This window comes from Pinus tabuliformis, chromosome 5_2 (genome assembly GCF_031772625.1).
Source record: "Pinus tabuliformis cultivar Carrire ecotype Pingquan chromosome 5_2, CPIR1, whole genome shotgun sequence".
NCBI classification, from domain to species: domain Eukaryota; kingdom Viridiplantae; phylum Streptophyta; class Pinopsida; order Pinales; family Pinaceae; genus Pinus; species Pinus tabuliformis.
Genome location: NC_142306.1, coordinates 265,776,660 through 265,794,311, shown reverse-complemented (window position 1 = coordinate 265,794,311; position 17,652 = coordinate 265,776,660).

The following is a 17,652-nucleotide window of genomic DNA, read 5'->3' as shown; positions in this document are numbered from 1 at the left end:
CAATATGAATTACTTATTTTTAAATGAAAAAACCAAAGAGTTGACCATAAAATACACAAAGCACACATTTGTGCAGGTTAAGTCGAATGTTATAATGTCTACAACATAGGAAAATGACCCTCAGATGCATCGGGTGATCAAACTGATGTTTGGAGTGAGTGAGGAGATGATCCAAATAGAGTGTAATCCATGACACCCTAAAGTGGCCCCAATGTTCTTTAAACCAAATGGGAGATTTTGATAAGTAAAAGTACCCCAGGGAAAAATAAATGAAATATTAGATTGTTCTGTTGGTAGAATGTTGATTTGACTATGACCTTAGAATCCATCCATGAATGAATAAATCTCGTAACCAGCGTAGTCTTAAAAAATCTGGTCAATAAACGGGGTCAGATAGTTTTCCTTTGGACAAGCAGAAGTCACGTCTTGGAAATTGATACATGCTCATATTGTGCCTTGTTTCTTCATGATAGGGACAACATTCAATACCCAATAAAATGTAGCAAAGGATCTTGCTACCATCCAGGCACTGAAAGACTGTGGATTGCTAAAATTATTCTGGCTTCTAAGCATGAGCCAACATATGGAACTTTTGAGATATCTTGTTCATTCATGGGATGTTCAGGCACAAGAATTTAGGTTTGGGGAACATCTGCTCAAGATAAAGGTAGATGATATCTACTTTCTGACAAGTTTATCCAAAATGGGTTCCCTCGTGTCTCTCCTAGGTGGGAGAAGTGGTGGGGAGACTGTAAAATATTATATCGCTACCTATTATGGACCTTGAGCCCAGCCAAATAGGGATGGAAAGATTAATATCAAAGGCGTGACCCAATTATGTTTAAGAATGATCCTGTTCATTATCGCGAGATGGGAAGGCAACTCAACACTTCACATGGCAAGTAGATTGTACATGCAATACAGGGTTTACTGAGGGAGTTTTGGTCAATATGAAAGAACAATTGACTAAAGAAAGAGAGGGGAAGTTAAAGAAATTCAACTATGGTACGATATTAGTCTATTTTTCTCTAGAATAGGTGCTTCAACCCTAGTGGATCATACTCGAGCTTATCGATCCAACGACCCCACGAATGAGGAGGTGGATAGATCATATGGCCTGACATGCAGGTCCATTGGAAATCAAATTCTCACTAGCCTTCTTTGGGTGGCTGCATAGGCAGTTCATCATGATTAATACCTATCCTTATGTAGGAATGTATTTCTGTGATGATTCTAAGCTTGTGTTGATTGAGGGCGAGCAATGGGATGATTCAGGTATAATATTTCGATCATTTAAGTTTTCAAAAGTTTTACAGTTTTTTTGTGTTTTTTTATGTTTCTTGAAACTAAACTATTGATCTTTTCATGCTGATATTGGATCAGTTCAACTAGTGGGTGCTTCATATGTTTATCGAGTTGAGAGACAACCACATGAGGAGGTAGTGGAACTAGTACAGGTTGTTGTGGTAGGAAGGGATGCGCTACGAGAACTTGATGTAGTTAAGATCCTATTAGAGGTAGAGCGTGGCATGGAGCGACCAACACACGAGATTGATGAGACCATGGTTGATCATATTTTGATGTGATTTTAGTGATACACTATTGGAGTGCCTAGCTATATTGGCTGATTATTGCACAAAATAACTCACACAATGTTATTTTATCATGAACACCATTGATTTGTCTACTTAGCTCTCTACATGTAGTTTTTCATATGGGTGATGTAGCCATATGTGTCTCAGGGCACAAATATTTGTAAAATCAAACGTAAGATATATATATATATATATATATATATATATATCGTGTTTCCTAGTTCCTATTATGCTTTCAATATGGAGTGATGTTAATTGAAGCTTATTTACATTCATTGAAATGTATATCTAAAATATAATTAGCTAGGGCATCCACTAATGTGTTAATATTCCTAGAAATATGTTCATATAATATGAACTTGAAATGTCTTTCCACAAGACACACTCTCAAAACCATGCGAAGGATGGTGGGATTTCTCACTAAATAAATATTCGCAATTTGTAGTACCATGAGTTGTGAGTCGAGCCTAACGACTAAATGAAAGATACCATGTAAAATAACATCAGATAGTAGCTCCACCACTATTCTATAATCAACGATCTTGTTATTAGAGAGACCAATGAAAATCCCTTGCATAGTCACTAGCTCTCCATTTGGAGCAAAGATAGCCCATGCTAGGGAAGATAGATTTCAAGTACTACGACTAACACCATCGACATAACAAATATACGGTTCCAGAGAGGTTAAAATATGCAAACCAAACATAAAATGGATCAACATAAAATGTGGGAAACCTTGAAAAACACATTGCAGACACACTTAACACATCTATAGACAATATGTACACATTGTACTATGCATGGGTTCAAGCATAGTATTTTTCTAGGTACATTCCACTCTGGGGTTGCGTCAATGAAACTCCATTTAAGTATACTAACTCATAGGCCCCTTTTGCAAGGACTCACTTGAAAATGTATGGACCTAGCCACATGGGTTGGAACTTTCCTAGACCTCACTTATCAACCTCTTGGTCATATAAGAGAACCGGGTCTCCTTACAAGAAGACAAGAGGCCTGAAACTCTTATCATATTGCACCTTGAAACATATTTTATGAGCTTCATTGGCTAATGAATCATCATTTCGTCTCATCCAAATGAGTGAAATATAAAAGACGCTCCACCTTTGTTGAAGTGGCAGGAAGAAGTTCAACAACTAGTTTTAACAATGTAATTTCACATTCAATGGGGAGGATTGCTTCTAGACCATAGACCAACTGGAAGGGTGTGAATCTGGTAGAATTTATGGATGAGTTTCAGTATGCCCACAAGGTAGCATAAATAAGCAAGTTCCAGTTTGATTTGTGGACACCTACCATGCGTTGAAGCACAATCTTAAGGACTTTGTTAATAGCCTCAACTTGTCCATTATCCTAAGGATAGTAGGGAGTGAAATTTTCATGTGAAAGTCCCAGTTTAGCGGTTAGTTCAGTCATCATATGATTTCTTAAATGTTTTTTGTGATTCGTAAGTATTTCTTGCAGGACGTCAAACCTAGAAATAATGTGATTGAAGAAAACGTATGGAGTTGTTTTTCCTGTGTTGTTATATGTAGGCATTACCTTGGACCACTTAGTAAAGTAGTCAACAACAACAATGATATAACCATGCCCCCCTGCCAAGTGATGGTTACATGTCATAAATTTGATACCCCATTTTGCAAAGGGACCAATAGCTACAATGAGATGTAACGGACTAGGCGAAGAACAAACCTTGTGATCATAGATCTAGCACACATCACACTTTTGGATGGCAAGAATGTAGTTGCAAAAGATATTAGGCCAAAAGTAACTAGCACGTAATATCTTCTATGTGGTAGCGTAACCATATAAATGTCCACCACCTACCCCAGAGTGTCATCCATTTAAGACTTTCTAAGCCTCCTCTAGGGTTAGGCACCTCCGTAAAATTGTATCGATACCACGATGGTAAATGGTGTCACTAATAATAACGTAATTTTGGGATTGGTACTGAATACATTGTTGTTCAGAGCGATAGGTATTGGGTTGGAAAGTTTGGGTCTGGAGATAAATAAGGAAATATCCATACCATGGGCCAGATGACGAAATCTGAAATGATAACTCGTTTGGGATGGAAACTTCAAATGTAGATTTTGAATCATGGGAAGGGATATCGTACATTAGCTCGACGAAAAATAAGGATTTCTTCGACTTGGACTTGATGAAAACTAGGTCAAACTCTTGGAGAATAATGATCCACTTAGAGTAGTTCCCCCCCAACAACAACCATGACAATATGTATGTCATAGGGTTGTAATCTGAAACAACCATAGTTTTTTGAAGCATGATGTAATTGCGAAATATTTGGATTGCTTGAACGATTACCAAGGATAACTCAAATAATAAGGTTCATTAAGGTTCTAACTCAGATAATAAATGGGATGTTCAGTCCCCATATCATCTTCTTGGACCAATACCATTGTTATAGTAGAAATGAAAACAACAATATATAGGAAATAATTGTGCTAATAGTTAGAGGCTATAAAAGAGATTCCCAAACCAGTACATCTTTTAGGCATCAAACGCTTTCTGTGCAACATTGTCCCAAAGCAATGTGATGCCCTTTTTTATTAAGTGAGTGAATCCTTTTGTCATCTCAGTGTAATTAGGAACTAAACTTCGTAGGAAGTTAGATTTACCTTGGAGTCTTTGTAACTGAACTAGAGAAGAAGGTGTATGTAAGTCAACGATGGCCTGCGCTTTCAAAGGATCAATATGATTTCCTTTTTTGAAATGAAAAAACCAAGGAGTCGACCATAAACTACACAAAACAAACATTTGTGCAGGTTAAGGTGAATTTTATAGTGTCTACAACGAAGTAAAATGCCCCTCAAATGCATTAGGTGATCAACCTGATGTTTGGAGTGAGCAAGGAGATCATCCAAATAGGGTTACACAATATGTTTAATATCATGGAAAGTGTAATCCATGGCACGCTTAAATGTGGCCCCAAAATTGTTGAAACCAAATGGGAGATTTTGATAAGTAAATATACCCAGGGAAAAATAAATGCAGTCTTAGGTTGGTCTGTTGGGAGAATTTTGATTTGACTATAGTCTGAGAATCCATCCATGAATGAATAAATCTTGTAACCAGCGTAGTCATCAAAAATCTGGTCAATAAACAAGGTCAGATAGTTTTCCTTTGGACAAACACAATTCATGTCCCGGTAATCGACACACACTCAGAACATTCCTTGTTTATTCATGATAGGGACAACATTTGATACCCAATTAGTTAATGGAATGAGATATATTTTACTAGCCCGAAGAATCTTTTCAACCTTGGCCTTAATCCTGACAACCTTTTTGGGATGGACTGGACGGGGCGCTACTAGACGAGTTTGGTATTAAGATGCATGTTAATATAATGCATTAAGGCATTTGGATTGATCCATAGCATTTCATCATAAGGCTAGGCAAAGACATCCTGAAACTCACGAAAAAGGCCTCCATAAATCTCGATCTCAAACCAAGAACAAGATGCTCCAATGTAAAAAAAATTGAGTATTCCTGTATTGATCGAAATATTGAGAGGTATGGTCTCTTTGATATTCAAAAATTTATTTTTAGAGTCAAACTTATGAATGGAGATGAAATTCGTAAAGGGTTTGACAAAATCAGTCAAATATATCTCACTGAGATTATCCTCTATGGAATCTGGTAAGGAGGAACGATGATGACGTTCGTCCCATGGCTCGTGATTTGGGATCATGATCTCCATGATGCTCTCATCAGTAGAAAATATGTGAGAGAAAGGATCAGAAGAAATTCCATAATCTAATGATTGATCTACCCAATTAGTTGAAGAAAAGGTGGAAGCTTCACAATCCGAAAATATGGCTTCGTAATCTAGCTCAATAGGGCTAAGCAAGATTTGATCACCAAAACTTTGAATGTTAGTTTCATTAGGTATGATCCAAGGATCAGATAGGATAGTAGAATATAATATCATGTTCATATAAGCAACCGATGATAAGCCGTCAGAAAGGGGAAAATAGGAGGGAATGAAAAGGTTCCCATAAGCGAAGAATCCTTCAAGAATCCAACTATAACATGCTGATAGGAATGTAGAGTTTCCCTTTCAAGAGGGACACTTCTAGTAACATGAGAATAAGAGGCCAAAAAGGTGATTTGATATATGGTTACAATCCCACCTTTATGAAAAAATGAGATCATATGGAAATAGGTTGAAATGGCAGCAGCCATGGCATAAACCCATTTACGTCCCAGTAGAAGATTATAATCGAGAGGTCTGTCAATAACTCCAACTTCTATGGAAATGATTTTTCCCCTGAGTTCTAGTTGGAGGGAATTCAAGATCCGACAAGGTTTGTAAGTTCTTCCATTAAAATATTTCGATGTGGTGGTCGATTTACTCAGTTGAGGTGAAACAGACACCTTCCAGCAAGACAAGGACATAATGCAGTTTGAGGCTCCCTCATCCACACTAAAGTGATGAATGTTCTTTCCATAGACGACGACCTAGATTATAAATGCTAATTGAGTTGGAAGTCGAGGGGTTAGTTTCCATGAGAGAAAACTGCTAGGTTGAAATATGATGGATCCACACATCCAATAGCTGATAACAAGGCCTTCTTTTGGATAAGGAAGTTTTGCAACACCTTAAGAGTTTACATAGTTGATGGATATTGAGTTAAGTCTTCAACTATGTTATAATTCTGGGCAACTCTTGAATGATGGTTCAAGATAGACTTATGAATACGCCCTTTGGATGCTTGATAGTTAATTCCACAAGAGTCAGAGGTGGAGTAGGATTAGATGAAGGTGATGTTGAACTGGCAAGTTGATCAATAGTTTGACCATTCAGTGGATTCACATTACCATAATCCTTGTTCTGAGTAGCCACCATAACATTGGATTTAAATTTGAGGAGGAAATCATCAAAACCATGTTAGAGGAAGAAGGGTCTCGAGCAACCATATGAGTATCTTGATTGGGAAATGGGTCGGCCAACACGACTGGAGAAGCACAAGATTTAAGAAATTAATTCACTTTAGCGTGGTGTAGACAATCACGTGTAAAGTGATCCTTGTTACAAATCACAAATGGGTATCGAGGCTTTCGTTTCTCATTGGAGGACTAATTTGTTTATTTTTCTTGTGAAGAGGGGTATTCCTTCTTCTTACCTTTTCCTTTCTTCTTGCTTCTAGGTTGCTATTGAGACTTGCCTTTATAAGATGAAACTAAATTAATCTCAGAAGTAGACGCTGCAGGAGGATGGGATTGAGGGCTTTGAGCATATGCTGTTAGAGAACTACCAGATGGTTTACTCACTGACGATGAACTGGCAGAGACCAATGATTCCATTGGTGACATGAGATTCCTTACAAGGTGGAGGAGAAAAAATATTCTAAGGTCTCAGAATGTTTGGTATCTTATCATAGAGTGGGCATGATTGGGTATAAAAAAGGTCCAAATATTGTGCACGAGCGATAACTTGCTCTTCGATCACGACACCACCTTTAGCCACATATTTTGCTATAGGAGATAATAGTTATTTGAAAAACCATTATGCTAACAATTGACTAGGAACATAAGTCTTGACTAATTGACGATGACATCTCTACTCATGAATGTGATTTGAGATGTGAGTGGAATATGATTGTTGGTCAAGAGTTCCATTCCAATTTCGTGTTTGATGGGTAACTGGAAATGTGTGAGGAAGATGGTGGTTAAAGTGTTGAAATCATGAAACGAAGCCCTAGGTAATTCCATATACCATTTAACTGTGATACCTATAAGAATTCGTTGGAAAAGAAGAAGTTGAATGGAATCATCATTAGGGGAGTTCTAAAAACACCTTAGATGATACATCATAATGTGTGTCAGCATGTCTTCTCTTGGATTCCCATTGAATTTTGGGATATCATACGACAATTTAGTGGGAATAACTGGCCACCATGGAAAATGAGCAATTGGGTCATTAGTGAGCCGATTTAAGTCTGGAAATTTGAGAGTAGCCACAAAAGGCAGCTATTGGTTAAAGTACAAAGGAGGATGACCTAAATATGAAGGAATATCTTGAGAAATAGGAACTTTCATCCCTGGATAAGGAGGGTTCTGATGATAAGGAACCTAGGTACCAGAATAGGGAAGATTTTGATAACCAGCATACAAGTGACCTTGTTGTCCAACCCCAAGATGATGATAAAGTTTTCACAATGGTTCGGTTTGGACTTGCTGGCCTTGAAAAGGTGCTTTATATCAGCCATAATATTTCCTGATCAGGGTTTTCATTGCCCCATGGTAAGATGGGTTCAATTTGGACTGCGTCATACTATGAATAATTTTACCTATCGAGACTTTAGGGGTACCCTATCCAAGTGATTGAGAGTGTAAGGTACCTTGTACAGGCTGCGTAAGTGGGACCTTAGAAGTGCCAGATACTTTTGGAAAAGGTTGTGATGCAACAATAGTCTGTAAAGGTGGGCTCACATGTATTTGAACTTGTTCGGGTGGCAATTGATGGATAGGAATTTGGGACGATGGTGGTGCAGGTTGAGGATTCAACAGTCGGTCCCAAAATGAATGAGCTAGAGTAGGAAAAGTAGGTTTCCAAATAATGGCAAACCTTCCAAGAAGAGGAGACTATAATAAGGATGATTAGAAATTTGAAGTATACCAACAACAGGTTCCCCCCTGCCAAATGAGAAGGAGATGATGGAGGAAACTTTGCTCTAGGTGGAAGGTACCCAATATAAGAAGAGTTAGGTTGTTGAAGATAGCCTTGCCCACTGATATAAGCGCTAGCCTACTGCTTGATCATGGGTGTAGGTGGATGAATAAGATTAGACTGAGTGGAACTCATAAGAGAAGAACCAAATGTTATTCCCAAATGTGATGACATGGGAGAGGTCAAAGACTGGGAGACGCACCAGAAAAGGCACCAAATAAAGACTGATAACCAGGTGGGATGGACAGGGAACTATATAGATTTTTTTTTCTGGTGATGGGATTAGTTATAGTCATGATTAAGAAACCTAATGAAGATTGCTGCAAGAAGTTCGCTAGTAAGTCGAAATGATCAGACAAAGGATTTTACCTGGGAGTCTAAAGAGGTGGAAGATGATCAGTCTGATAAAAATGGAGTCCTTCCCAATGAACACGAGTATAAGTATGGAGCTCTTCTTGTGGGATATCTTAAATACTCACAAGTGTGTGTGGAAGAGGTTCATCGTTGGGTCCAAGATATATAGGTTTTGACTATGACAAAGGAAGAGGAGAGGAAGAACTTGAAGTAACAAGAGAAGATGGTTGAGGCTCCTTAGGTTCAATAACCTCAGGAATCAAAGTATCTAACTTAGGAAGGTCAGGTTCAGTGACCTTAGGCAATGAGAATTTAGGGACTTTTGTTTTCATTATGTTAGTTTCACTGCCAAGGGTAGATGTAATCTCAGGCTTAGAACTCAAAGGGATAGATGATTCTGTTAGATCAATATTAGGAGGAGGGCTAGAAGTAGTTCCTAAAGTTCTTGATCCAACAGTCTACGTGTTTTTATGCTTCTGAAAATGGATAGGAGTAGCCTCTAGTGGAAGAGGATGCTTATTTTTCATTCTACACAAACAAAGGGGTGAGGGATTTTGTTCTTCCACGTTGGATGAATAAATTTTATTAACACAAAAAGAAATAAATAAAAAGAGGGTAATCTAGGAATAAAATATTACCAAGAAATCGTGAATTGCAATATACACCTTAGCAAACCAAGGACTTAACATACAAAAACAAATCTACCTGAACGTTTTTTTCAATGTGTCACGGTTTACAATGCGACCGTCTTGGCTACCTATAGATTGATAGCTACCTATAGAGGACTCCCAAAATATACGCAACGGTACATGGGAGTACAATCCATAGTAATGTTTTCTAATGCATAATCGTTCGATGAGAGATTTTCCATATAATTTACGTGTGTGGAGCACTGTCCAATATACCTAAAGGTATGTGGAGAATGATCTTGTACACTCTCATACGTGGAACAGGATTTCACACTTGGGATGCAACTCTAGAAAGCAATGACAACTCCTACATTTAACGATGTCAGAATGAATCTGTAGCCTATACCTCCAAATTTTTACGCTAATGTCACAAATTCTCCTTAGGTTGATTCAATAAATTTTACTATTTATCTTTGATTAAGTTTCAGTTTTGGTCTCACCACGAATGTCACCTAAATATCCTAAAATGCAAATCTAGCATGAGAAAATGGAAATATTTCTCTTTCAATGAAAATCTATCTAAGGAAGGGAAGAAACAATCAATATGAAGCAGACGACATGAAACAAACAAGATGCAAGATGAGATTTCCCTTTCAATATAATTGTTCCTATATCAATGCACACAAAAAATCGTAAATGTCAATGCAATTTTTTCTTTTCCATACACTTAATTTTCGAAATGAGGAAAACTAAGATGGAAATGTTTAATCACTGATTCAAGTGCACTTTTTAGAATGAGGACTAGAACACCAATTCATCTAAGTGACCAATGACCAAACAAAATTAGTTTGCAAGTGACCAAATGATAAGAACAAAGAAAAATAAAAACAATTCTTACCAAAGGGAATCAAACACAAATTCAAACCAAATGGAGGCTTTATATAGACCACAAGAAAATCAAGGCTCAGGGAAGGTCAGCTGGAAGTAGGCTGATCAAAGAGACACTCACGAACAAGGGAAAGTTTTGTGCAAAAATAGGGGCCAACGCTGGTGCAAAAGAGGCACCAATGCTTTACAATGCAGTAACAAAGAGGGCCCAGGCGAGGTGCAATGCTATTTCAAAGGAATAGGTCCAGGGATAGAGGATTCCGTCACAAAAATTACAAAAGAGACTGAATGAAATGGCTTCCCAGGTCTATTCTTGGTTGGATAAAGTAGAGAAAGTATATCAGAGAGGTAATAAAACACATAGAACAAAGGAACCACCAAGGGAATACACCATTCACCAAGAAAGTCGCCAATTTGTTATATGGGATTTACGATTGCGGACAAAAGTATCTCCCTTAGGTTTAGTGGCTAACCTAGAACAATAGAGAGACAAGGAACATGATGCTTTCCTTAAAGTAAATAGATGAAAAAATGAAACCTACCTAGAATTTGTCACAGGCTTTGCTCCTTCTTTAGCTTGGGTGCTCCAATTCTAGCTCCGATTGCTAAAATTAGAACTTGCACAATGAGATGACACAAGCCAAGAAACTACGAGATCTATGTAGTATCATCTAAATACTCTATTCAATATATCAACATGGTATTGAAATATATGAAATAAAAATATCACATATAGGAAAACAAAAATTATTTGCATTAATATAAATGGAAGGAGTTTACAACCATAAATAGGTGGTGATCTTGTAGAAGAGCTCCTCTAGGCCGAATTGTCCTTTCCTTGTCACAATGTACACTTCCAATCACGCTAAATGCATGAAATGAAACCTCTCATGAGAACAACGTAATGGTAGAATCACTCTCCAAAATCCCCCTTATATATGGAAGGTTGTAAATATATAGAGGAGTAGGGTAAGTTGGGAGTTCTTATCTAATTACCAATACAAGGTTTTAGATCAACATTTGATGGGAGGATGGGATCAAAGGATAAGGGATGGAAACTACAAAGTAGGATAGGATAGGATCTAGATGTTTTATCTGAGGTAAATGGTTGTAACAAATTCTGGAAGCTTCTGGAAAAGGAGGCTTCCAAAATTTCTCTCTTTTTCCCAAATTTCTAGAATCAACATAGGTGCAAAGGGGAGCAACCTGTAGGTGATCAATGTAGACCACAATGGAACAACCTATAGGTGAATATTTTCCAATAAGAGACCAGGGTGTGTTGGTCCTAAAATGGGTTAGATGATGCAGTTTAGGGCAGAAACTCTGGGGAATGAAAAATACATGCTTAGGGCTTTGTGCAAGGTGGTGAAAAGGGGGAATAGGATATTGATTGATCCCCTTAGGAGGCATATTTATCAGATGTGAAAAAATGGCCTATAACAACCGCACTCTTCCAAGAGTGCTCCAAGAAAACTCTAAGTGTCCAAGAGTATGAGAGAGAGAGAGAGAGAGAGTAAATGAGATCTCCAAAACTGAACTGACAAAAAGATACAAATTGATCCTTAACAACCTTTTTATTAACGAGACCTCTATTTCCTTAATTTTTTTATTATTTTTCCTTCAATTTCCTCCTCACGTGCAACCAATGACCTTTCAGCTCCCTTTTCTACTATTTTCCATTATTTTCATAAACAAAATTCCAATTAATGGCACTTTTCCTTTCCCGAGCCTTTTCCATTTCCTTTGCCAATTTCCATAGCCATTAATTAATAAAAAATGATCCCCATCAATACCTTTTTTTCCCAACATTTAACTTGGAATACGTGTCCCATGACCTTGGTTATTATTTTTCCTTTATTAACTTTATTACATGGATTTTTGACCAAGGTTGTTACCCCTTCCTTACTCTTGCTGAAAAATCTAGAAGGGCTCCTCCAGTCACTTTTCCCTAATTCTAAAACCCTAACCCTAATGGTGGAATTGGGATGTAATGGCTACTCCAGGAGGCAGGCTCCCATAGGTCCAATCATCAAAACTACATCGAGAACATATTTCCTACGATTCTGGCCCATTAATGAGGAAAATATGAACTAATGCACATGGGGAACCCTAATCATTTCAAATGACCTTTATTTGAAACCAAAACCTTGAAGCTAGCCTGCTCCTGGATATTTCCTGGTATGTTTTAACTATCCACTTGTTGGTTGTAGATATGATGCGGGAGTAGGGCATGAGAGAAAAACCTAAATAAGAAGATCTTTAATTTTATTTCAAACAAGGAACAACCTCTTTTTTCCATAAAATACGTCAAGATCCCTCATCTCCCCTGCCATAATGAACACTTAATAAATGATACCCATGTGCATGCAAAATGAGATCAATTAAATAAGGGTAAAGGATCAATAAAGACTTCATGCAGAAATAGGTGTTGAAAATGACTTTGCCAAGGTACTAAAAATGTCTACTGGTAGCGAAGAAACATCTGTGATTTCTTAAAGTGACTCTGTCGGGGTACTGAACAAGCCTACTGGTAGTAGAGCTAAACCAGAAGCTTGCTTTGAATCTCTGGATGCAATAACCTCTCTGTCATGTTATTTGCATCATCATTGAATACTGACATGCATGAGCTCTTGGCTTAGTATGTAATGACTGACATGATCTAGCAGAGAGATAGGATAAGGGAATATATTTAAAAGGTCAACTAACCCTAGGGGTACCCACAATATCTATTCAATACTTCCTTTCTTCTTTCACAAGAATAAATATGTTGTAAGGACATAGTTATAAATGTTGGATCTACTAGTGGTTTTCCAATTATTGTAGCCACTCATCAACATATATAATTTTTTGGCATGTCCAAGATTTTGAGTCCCCCCTGCTTTCCTAAGACTATAAATCTTATCACTATCTTTTTAATTGATAAATCACCCATGACCCTCTTCTGTGAAACCTTAATGGTGCACCTAGCTTCACAATGCATATTACATATTTTCCTAGTTTCATCTAGAGTATTGACATTATGATTGCATCAAGATTTTTTGAGGTTTGTTGCTTCAAATATGCATTAAGAGCCTCGCGTGACTTCAAAGTCTAATTTTCTTAATATGCATTACAATCGATGGAGTCACCATCTATTGATGGAGAAGACTTCATTTTGGGTTTAATTTTTTAACTATGTTAGGGTTTGGATGATGCCACAATGCTTATCCACCCTTGAAAACCCTATGCTTGTCAAGGTCCCAGTGTTAGATTCGTTTTTTGATTTGGTCAAACTTTTAACATCCCAGTTGCCATCGAACCTCATGAAATCCTATACTTTCACAATGCGTGTTGCATTCATCTACCTAGTTCATCTCGACCCCTATCCTAGTGAATGCATTAGGTTTTACTTAACTATGATTTTAGTTGAAGCCTTATCCTATCATGGTAGAATTCTACATAATCATCATCTAGTCATGGGCTTGAGTGATAATTTGATGAAGAGTTTTCATTCGCCCATACACGACCGATCTTTCAAAGTTTACATATTGCATTGCATATCTTTCTTTCAAGAAATACACTTGAAACATCCTAGACATTTTTAATGGAAAAGTTACTTAAAATTCCCTTGTAGAGTTTGAAAAGTCCATTTTGATTATGCTTTAAGTCACCCTCTTTTATTATTAATATGCATTTAAAATTTTATGGAAACTCATTTATTTCCTGTAACGTGAGTAAACTATAGGGTATTGTGGTATGCATGTCAATCAAGGCTCACATGTGGCATTCAAATAGCCCTAATGCTCCTCAAGTACCACATAAAGTGTTTGGAAATGATACGTAAATTACTAATTTTGGAGGAAAATTATTACCTCTACGCCATAAGAAACACACCTTCATACATATGGATGAATGGATGCCTTCAAAAAATTCACCAGTTCAAGAAACATTATAACCCCTAGTTTCTTGGAGATTATGTTATGAATATTGAAGTATCTGAGTGAGGATTTGTTGTAGCTACTGCAACACCCTCCAAAATTTTGGCTTGCACTCAAATTTCGAAGCCTTCCTTGGTATTTTCCTTGATTATTGGAAACACTTAAACTCATTCCATGAGCTTTCTTGAAATTATTTGAACCCTTTTACATGTTGAATCAACTGTCGTCTCTGGCCATGTTTGACTGTTGTATAATGTTTGCAAGCCTTTTCTGATGGTTTTGAAGGTCAAGATTTTCGTATATGAGTTGTTCCAACCACGTAAACATCTGTCACATTCATACATAAAGTCTTGAGAGCTGTCGCACAAGTGTCGTCACAGTCGTCCTAAAGTCTATCTTAAGGGTCGCACATGTCACATTTTTTCCTTAGGCAGTCACATAGAGGGGAATGATTTTATTTTGTGTTTCGATGATCTATGTTTTCATGTAATCAATTTATGTTAAGTGTGTGGCCAAAGTTCAAGTTCATCACGAGTCCATCTCTCTTCCCGCACTTAGCAATTTTCGGAAAATCTTCCCGATTAGGCAACTTGGTTTCACCAGGTCTCGACTAAGCTACGCGCTGTGTAGTATTAGTCCTCTTGGATGTGACCTTTTTGACTAGAATTGCATAGTGCGTAGTCTCCACCTTTCATAGTTGGTGTTCTATGCAATTCCTTAGTCCAACAGCCTCCCTTAACCTCCAGAATTGCGCAGTTGTGCCTCCCAGTTTGCCTTGAACTACACACTTTTCCTCTTCAACACTGAAGCCTTTTCTTTTCCTTCTAGAACTACACAATGCATAGAAATTCCAACCTCCCTTGGTCTCCAAAACTGTGTAGGTTCTTCCTTTAGTGTCCTTCCCTTAGTCGGAGCTCTCCCTCGAGAAGTTGTGCCTCCCAGTTGCTGACTCCCCCTTTCATCTTGAAACTACACAGTCTATCCTTCCCTAGCTGCATATATAGCTTCAACTACCTGCTTAAACTACCCAATTTTGTCCCTCAATGGGAATTGCACAATTTTTCTCCTTAGTGAGGACTGTGCAGAAATATCCCTTAGTCGAGCCTGAGCTGTGCTCTGCGCAATCTCAGTGATCGGACTCTCTCCGTGTCTTTAGGAACTGTTAAATGCACAATCAATCTACCATTTTTTCCAGTCTATGACTTTTCCTGGACTCAGTCATGGATAATAATGCATCATCTTAGACTAGGGAGTTTTTGAATTGATGCCATCTTGTCATGAGTGAAATGTAGGAATAGGTACACTATCAAGTCATGGTGAGATGACGAACAAGGAGTAGGAGAAGGGAAGCATACCTAAAGACTCTCTTGTAGCTGAACTCATAAGTGGATTTATCAAGAGAAATAAAAGGGACATAAGTTTGCAACTACCATCCAAGACGTAGGATCATTGAAGACCTCACATCACCAAGCTATGCGGAGGAGAAGATAAATCATATCCAAGAAGACATCTAGAACTCAACAACAATAGTGACTTGAAATTTCCACATCATCAAGCCAATCCATGTCAAGAATGTCATGTCAAGTCCTGTCATGAGTTATCATATGCCACATCACTATTATGGACCATGTCTATTGTATTCAAATGTATTGTAAAGTGGAGGTCCAAAGGACACACATGAATATATAGAGTCATGTAAGTTGAAAAGTCATAAGAAGTTGGACAATCATGAGGATAGCCAAAGATTCACAAGGGGGAAGCATCTTCCCTTGGTTATATATACCCCCTCATTATATGAGCAAAGGACTTTTCACCTTGGCTACTCCTGCAAGGCATTAGAGAGATCAGCTATTTCTTTGAGGAGCAAGGAGTCGCTCCAATGTCCCACTACTGGGGCTAGTGATGAATATTGTAAAGATGTGTCTTGGAACTTTTTCTTAACAAACAAAAGATTTTTAAGGCCAACACATCCTTCATGCATGGAATATGAATGTTTGTAAGACTATTTTGTAGACATTTGTATTTCATGTTTGCCTTCACATGTACTAATATAGTTGAACCATTTCAATTATTTTAGTGCTTATCTCATTCAAAATGTGTTGTAATGGTTGTTATTATTGTCCCATATTTGTGTACTATTCCACTGGATACTAGGTAGATATTTCCTTGTTTGTTGGTTGTAATGACCGCCGCACCCATTGTGGACTATTCCACCGGATGTTAGATGGGCCCTTCTGGTTCATGTGTGTCTCTTTCCTATGTGGTACTATTAACTCTCACTTAGATGCTCACTTTTCTCTCTCTCTTTGCAGTAGAAGAACCTTGACATAGTTGCAATGCACACTCACTAGGCACACTTCTCTTGTTTATGAAGACACCATTGCATCACTCTCTTGTGCTGATAGCTTGAGTCAAGGAAAATATTTAAGGATTGGGAAACTAGGCCTTAATAATGGATGGGACTTCTACATCAAATGGTGTGAGGTGTGATTGGGAATTCATATGAGGGATATCCACTAAACGTTGGCAGGTCCAACATCGTCAACATTTCTAGCCCTCGAAGGAGGGCTTCTACTGTTTTATGACTGATAGACCCACTGACCCCATCATTCCATTATCTAGTAAAGGCAGTAACGTTAATTCCACCTCCCCTACTCATGATTATGAATTTGGTGACTCTTCTCACCCTAGGATTGAATGTGAAATTCCATACACTCAGATCTGGTCCATCCGCCCCATCACCCGTCAATTTTCAAAAGTTGTTGGATTGATTCCAAGAGTAATCAATCTTCCATATTAACCAAAGAATAAAATACCACCCCCACAGGGATAGTAGTATAGTTCGTTGAAGAAGTGGTTCTTTCCACTCTTGAAGAATTAGTAGACTCTATGGAAAAGGAAGAAGATCCTCCACTCTTTCGTAGAGGTAATGGAGGCACCATCTTACTACCAGACACAACTTTCAATAGGACAGGAGGGGAAAAAGAAGAAGAGAAAGAAGAGCCATTAGACTCTGACAAAGAGGAGGGGTACAATGAAGAAGAAGACATGGCATACCAAAATATGGATTGGATGACTCAGGGCCCACTCGCACTTCCGGGTGTCTTGCATAAGATTCCAAACCATTGAAATAAGTTGTCAACGAAGTATGACCCTAATAAGACAATGAAGGTTGAATTCCATCTGGATAACTTTTACCTACATCTGCAAACACTTGAGGTATGTGACAATGATGTTCCATGCAGACTCTTTCCATGTACCTTGGATGGTAAAGCAATTGTATGGTATCAAAACCTTCCTCCAAACTTCATCTAGAATTAGAGGGGGTTCAAGAAGATCTTTCTTAAGAAAAATATGATGGCAAGACCCCTACCAACCTTAAGATGGATCAAAATGAAAAAGTGAAATATTTCAACCAAAGGTTCAATCATAGCTTTAACAAATTTATGGAAAATACAAAACCTCATTACTCCATCACCATAGATTACTACACCTCTACCTTTCCAGCAAGTATTGTGCAGGTTTTCAAGCAAACTATGAAACAGACATTAACAG